This window comes from Anopheles cruzii, chromosome 3 (assembly GCF_943734635.1).
Source record: "Anopheles cruzii chromosome 3, idAnoCruzAS_RS32_06, whole genome shotgun sequence".
Taxonomy (NCBI): domain Eukaryota; kingdom Metazoa; phylum Arthropoda; class Insecta; order Diptera; family Culicidae; genus Anopheles; species Anopheles cruzii.
In genome coordinates, this window is record NC_069145.1 from 12359664 (window position 1) to 12366723 (window position 7060).

General features: G+C 51.0%; 1 protein-coding gene across 1 annotated transcript in view; it reads left to right on the forward strand.

Moving 5' to 3' along the window:
- The window catches only part of LOC128274639 (protein groucho), a 186072-nt gene that overhangs the window by 90810 nt on the left and 88202 nt on the right, over positions 1–7060 (forward strand). The window lies entirely within an intron of this gene.

A 7060-nucleotide genomic window follows, 5' to 3' on the forward strand; every position in this document is an offset into this window, starting at 1 on the left:
GGCGAAGGTTTATATCCTGATTTTTTGTTTCGCTCGCCTCTTTCCGGTCGTCGGGCTCCATTCGTCCTTAGAGCGTGGCTTGTTTCGCGGACCGTTCGTTTGCTCCATTTGACAGCAGAGCTAGCGAGAGAGAGAGAGAAAGATAGATTCTTATGCCATCTCACTTCAGCCTTCAGTGGCCGTCGCGTTCATTATTATAGTGAGCGCCTGTGCGTGGTGAGAAAAGGTTACTCACTTACAAGGGGACGTTTTTCTCACGCCGAAGTTCATATAACGCTCCTCGCGTGGCGGTTCCGTTTTTTTGACGTTTGTGTATCGAAAGCCGCGAAACTCGTCCCGAAAGTGGTTTTCTGCGTGGAAATGCTGCCTTGTTTTTATGCTACTGTGGTATTGGTGAGTGAGTCCGATCCCGTTCTTGGACTTTTGGTACGTGCACAGCAGCAGTACACTGATATGCGGTGATAGAGCTGGGTAAGGAGATCCCGCCAAAGCGATTGTGTGCGGTGTTGGGCCCAGCCCCGGATGTGGCAGGGTTGGGCCAGACACAGGGGAAAGTGAAAGCGAAGAATGAATGTGCGGTTGGCCATTCTGGCTCGTGCGCAAGAGAGAGTAGGAAATAGACAACAGTGAGCTCGCACTCCTTCGGTAGGCGAACAGATGGTAGAAAATTGAAACCCTCCCCAACGACAACCACGCTTCCGCAGGGACGAGCGAGAGCGACAATCGCACGGCAGAGCAGGCGACCGAAGCCATCGTAAAACGCGGGGCCCATAAGTCACGCAACGGAATGATGACGACGACGAACATGGGTCCTTTGGTCCTGTGGCTCGGGTAGATTGGTCGTAAAAAAAGGAAATAATATGCGTCGGCAAGGACGACGACGACTGCTGCCGATGACGATCTCGGAGGACACAGTTTTGTGAACTGTGTGTGTTTGTGTCTGTGTGTGTTGGTGTTTGGTCGAGGTGTCGAGAGAGCGCACCAACCCGGGTCCGGGTTCGGGAGGATTGATTTACACAAATTCGGTTCACTGCTTCTGGGCGATTTTGTTGATTTTGTTTTCCTTCTTCGCGGTGCGGGGCCGGCCAGTGTTTGCGGTGCCGCCGGATGCCCCCCCCCGGGCGCGCCCGGACGGAAGTACACTTCATCGCGCGGGGCGCCAAGGACACGAAGGACCGTCAGTAGGTGGGAGTTTTGGCAGCTTTCGGGCGGGCGGTGCGTTTGTCGTCTCACTTTTTTCCGAATTAAATACCCACACCTCTCAATAAACCGTAACAAAGGACGGAACCGACAACCCCGGCGTTCCGCGTGACGGAAAATAAGATAAATGGAAGAAATTGGCACAGGGCCCTTCTTTTGTCGGGCGATCGGACCGGTTCTTGTACTTTCACGCACGCTTTACGCATTTCGGTGCCGCAACATATTATGTTCGGAGGTGATAAGAGGTTTATGTTTTTCGTCGATTATCGACACCACTTGGTGGTCGTGGTTGGGTTTTAGATAAATTTACTTAAACGAAGTGGAATGTATATAAAATATATTTTCCTATGCGTATTGCGAAGCTTCCTTAATCTTTTCGAGGTTTGTAACTTAATATATTTCGTTTTCCCGACATTTTATTTAAACCTCTCACACATTTATTTGATTAAACGGAGGAATGTTGACAAAAGATTGAATTTGTGGAAATAAATATTTTGGTTACGGAACTATCCATTCTGTTCTACGAACTTTTCAATCCGCCACCGGCATCGCCAATGGCAAGACACCGCTTATTAGCCTCATTTACGACTCATCCCTAGACCAGCAACAACAGTTTCCTCTTCCGCACCGTTGTCGCCGTCGCCGCCGCCACTCGGTTGTGTCACTATGGCCAATAAAGTGAGTGGAGTGGCCAGCGGAGAGCTCCTCTCCTCGCAGTGATATGTGTCCCTCGGTTCCGCTACAAACAAAACCCCTCGCTCGATGCAATTGTATCGTCCTTTCGACCGTGTGTGTGTGTGACCCCGCTTGCCATTCCCCCGGCAGCGGCGAACCCCGATACCCGTATCCGATGGATTTACACATCGCCATCCAGGCGGTGCGGTTCCCGGGAAATGGTTTTCGTCCTGGGTCCTTTCGGCGGACCCGTGGGGAGGAAGGGCCCAGGGGGACGTGTGTTTATTTAATTCTGCTCCGGTCGGCTCCGGGTGGTATGTGTGTGTGGCGGCCTCTGGGCTGGGTGCGGGGTTTTGATTGCCTCTCACTTGGTTCTCGTGTCCTGCGTGCGGGGCGCACTGTGTCACCGCAAAAGGGTCGCCAGGGATGCTGGGATATCTATAATTGTTTGTGTGTGTGTGTGTAGCGCTAGAGCGAGAGCGAAAAAGCGACTCGCGAAGGACACTCGATTCACTCACAAAACCGAGCCTCACGCTCATATTCGTGTGCGGCTCACGTTTGACAGCTCGACATCGCGCGCGCCGTGTCGATCTCACGCCAATCGTTCTCACTGGCCGAGGGCAAACAACGGCAACACACGCACGATGCTCAGCCCTTTTCGCTCGGTCGGAAGTGTAACTAACGGAAAGATGGCACCGGATTACGACTCGCCCGCGGCTCAAAGGATTACGCTCGCTCGTCGGCGGCGGCGGCTTGCTGCAGGGGCGATGGTGAGCCGCGCTCGCGTCTCACTCGCAGCGAGTGAATGAATGTTACGGATTTGTGCCAGAGCCCGTTGGTGTGTGTGCTGGGCGGCGGTCGCCGGGCGTAAGGATATTGCACGGACGATTGACGCATCCGCTTTTCGGCGCGGCGCGGTGTTCATTCGTGTTTTGGACGCCGTGGTGTACGGGAGCGCGCGTTAGTGTGTCCTCCTGCTGGTCTGCCATTCTTGCCATCCCGATTCTCTCGTCTATCTGCGATCGGAGTCAATTTCGTTTGACACATTTGTGTGTGTGTGTGTGTGTGTGTGTGTTTGTGTGGGAGGCACTGGAAATTTGTGGTGTGGTCGTCGTCGCCGCTCGAGGCGTCCTTTACGGATGGTTTGTCAATCGTTCATTCAATGTAACCGGGGGGCTACAAGTGAAATTTATACGCAACAAAGATTTCTATTTTGACCAAAACAGGGTGGGAATCGATGAAAAAAGTAAAGAAATTAATGCGACGACATTGTTGCTGTGCTGAAATTGTTCGCACCAGAAACCATAAAATAGAAACAAAGTGAGCGGTGAATTACAAGAATCTATCGAACAGCACAGAACCGTGGATTCACAGAGTAGGCTTGGTGTTCTTTACCAATCGATCACGTGTAAACGGTGTTTGTGCTGTCGGTCATTCAACAACTGGGTACGTGCGGAGTGAAGTTTCAAACCAAATTACAGCACCATTTGTGAATGAGATGGAAAGTGTGACACAAACGGCGCCCCGTTTCTGATGTGTAAGCGGGAAACAAGGGGCAAAGCCCGCGTGCGCGCCTGAGCGAGAGAGAGAGAGAGAGAGCAAGAGGGAGGGTGAGCAAGGATCACTTTAAACGTCAATTTCGCTGCGTTGCGACAACAAAACGCTGTCCGCCGCCGGAGAATGTTAGTGTAACGGAGTGAGCAGCGCACGGACACTGCTGCTGAGTGAATGAAAAACAAAGCGAGCAGCCAGCTTTGGTCAAGGTTTGAGAAGGATGTCGCCGCGCGCTGGTGGTCATTAAAGCCCTGTGTGACCACAGGACTCTCTCTCTCTCTCTCACACTCTCGCACCAGGACACGGTCCCGTGGCAGTGGATAATTTAATCATTTATAAAACGTATTAAATAATAGCATTAAAAACGACCCATCATCATCATTGTCATCATCGCGCTTCGGTGCGCTGCCGTTCTGGTGTCACACTGCTCCTTGCATGCGAGTGTGGATGTCCGTGCGTGTTTGTGTGTGTGTGTGGTGGTGTTTTATCGAATATCCTGGCGCGCGGGAGGCGAGACACACGGTGGTGCTTGCTGGAATAAAAGAAGAGGTCCCTCACACTCACTCGCTGTGGTAATTGTGGGGAAAAACGTCACAAATTACCAAAAAGGTCGCTCTCGCGTCTGCGACGCGCTTGCTCCGTACGTCGGTCGGAAGTGTATGTACCACCCTGTGTGCTTGTCAACGCGTGAGAGAGAGAGTGTACGTCTGTGGGAGAGAGAGAGAGAGCGAGTGCTCACAGAAAAATGCCGGCATCCGTTCGCCTTTCGATGGCCAACTCACGTATAAACACACTTACAAATTAACTGACACCGATTCGGGCGAAGGATACGTGTCCTTTTGGGAAACGAGCAGTGCCGCCGCCGCCGCCGCCTGCTCGGGTCGCTTCCTCGAGGCGGTAATAAAGTCCGCTCGCTCGTGCGCCTGTGTGTTGGTGACGTATCGCAATGTGTGTGTTTGGGTGTGTTGGTGCCGCGTGGCACACTCTGCCGATGCTCATTTGACAGTATTTAATCAGTGCGTATGAATGTTGCATGTTGTTGTGGGACGGGACGGTGGCACCAATTCACTGACCCTCCCGTCCACCCCCAGGGGGGTGGTCAACATCGCCCTCTCCCACCCAGCTCCTGCAAATGGATCATATTTCAGTTCAGTCCAGTTCTTTTTATTGAATGTTGTTCCATTCCAGCTGTGAGAGCTCGACGGGCACCCTCCGCACGCGCGCCCTGGCCATGAATAAAACATAAATATTACGATAATAAAATAAAGCACATTTTCCGGCGAATGAATTAATCAGTTTAATTATGTTCACACTTTCACCTCGCGCAATATCTGCGGTTGTGTGGATGATGATGGTGGCCGGTGGGACCGGTACCGGTTCCGAGAGCTCAGCAAACGGTGATAACGACTTTCGCACCGCTTTATGAATGATAAACGGGTCAAGGCAGGTGCCATAAAGTGTGGTGCAAAGTTCATGAATATTCTTTCATTCACTTCTCCCGCTGTTTGGGCAGATGCGATGATGCGATTCTACTTTAAAGGATCAGCTCAATGTAGGTAGTTCCTATTGACGCGCTCCTAATCGTAAGTTTGATGTAAAAGTTTGAACATTCTGCAACAACACCAATATTTTCGACCCGTAAAGTGTATCGAGCCACTCTGACAAACACTAGGAAGGTTCAACGTCTTCGACAACGTCTGTGTCTAAAACGGGACCGCTCGGTTTTTGTGGAACAAAAAGGAAACGGAAAAACAATCTTCCGAACGAGTGACGAACTTTGCCGTCGTCGTGTGGTGTGACGTGGCAGCAAGGACGAGCTATGTAACCGAGCGCAGGAAACCAATTTCCAAGTGCGCCGCCACGATGCCGACGCCGGATGATGAGAGGGACGCCGCCAAACCGCGCGCAACCGAAAGTTTCCGGAAAGAATTTTGATTTTACGTCAAACTTTGAAACATTTAGTGGGAAGGCTGTGCCGGCATTTTCTTGCCGGTTCTTTGGCCGACCGTGTCGTTTACCTTCTTCAAGCGAGAGAGGCTTCAACTTTTGGGCTGTGAAAATAAACTTTATACCGTTCGTTTTGAAAGCAGCAACTCCACTTACGGGTGCAATTAATGTCTTCCATGTTTTCGTAGCCGTGTTTTTTCAATGTGTTCAACAAAACAATCGAATGTGTGAAAAAAGGTTACGAGTGAGTTCGAAAGATGAAAATTCATCAGCTCAATCCGAGTGACTAGTGAAGGCTAACAGTGTAAACGTAGAAAGGAAACGAGAATGAAACATTATTGACCTACAGCACGCAAGTTGCTCGGAAAACATACGAAAAAACACAAACTCGAAAGTCCTCGGTGAGTGCCGTTCCACCGGGCGGCAGTACGACGGGCGTGAAAAAGCAAACCGATTAAAGGCAACCCGGGAAAGTGCGCCTGACCGCGTACGGCAAAGGACTGCAAATTGGCTCCGGCCGGTTTTCAGCGGCTTTCCCATCACCCGTACGACCATCAACAGCAGCAGCAACAGCGCCAGCGCCAGCAGCAGCAGCAGCAACACCAATTTGATAATATGACTGCCAATTTGAAGGTGCATTTAACTGTAATTATATTTAATTTGTTGGCATAAATAGTTAATTGAAGGCTCGGGTCGGTGGTAGTTTGGTCACCACCTGGCCGGTGGGTGGTTTATGTTTAAAACATACCGAGCGGCCAGGAGGTGCGGCCAGTGGGCGCGCTGGTTCACCGCACACGCACGCACATCTGATTTTAATTCGCTTTTTCCCGCGGTTAGTTTACGTTTTCGCGGTCTCGCTTCCAGTCGCTCCGGTCGCGGTCAGGTGGATTATGTTGTTTGTGCGGTACGGGTAATCTATCACCCGGTCATCCACGTAATTGTCGGCGGATCGGCCTAACTAATCCCTCCTCACGATTTCTGTCACGTAAAGTTTGTTATGGCGAAGACAACGATTTCCGCTCAAAACACTGCACTCTAAGCTCATTACTAACACTCTTTTTGGTTCTGTTTCTCCTTCTGAACAGGGGCCGCCACCCCAGGGGCGACAGTTTACGATAGCGGAAACCCTGGAACGGATTAAGGAGGAGTTCAACTTCCTGCAGGCACAATATCATTCGTAAGTACACTTGCGTGTTTTTGACCCCTTAAGCACCGTGTCTCTCCGTGGATCGTTCGAGATTAGCCAGCCAGTGAACCGTGCGGCTATGCTCCGCGTTAATTTATTCCCAAAATCAATAACCCACACACCGATTGGGCTCGGGCGCCCGCGTGTGTGTCTGCGAGACGAGTGCGAAACACCCCAGTGAACAATTTTGAGTGCCCGAGCCCGAAATTTCACGGTCCAGCTCACGGTTCGTTTACGATCCTATACGATTTCTTTATGGGTCGCTTGCTGTGGTTCGCCAATGGTTCGCGAAAGGGCCCAACTGAAGGAACGCGAAAAATGAACTCTCGAGCGTGCCCCTTGTCTCTCTCCCTCTTTCCTATGTGTCCCCTCTCTTTCTTCGTATTCTCCCATTTTCTTTCTCTTCTTTCCCGACCCCAAAACAAAATAGTTCGTGCTTTGGTCGGTTTGAAATCGGTATATTTTTTCTCTCTTTTCTTTGGATCACTCTCACTCTCA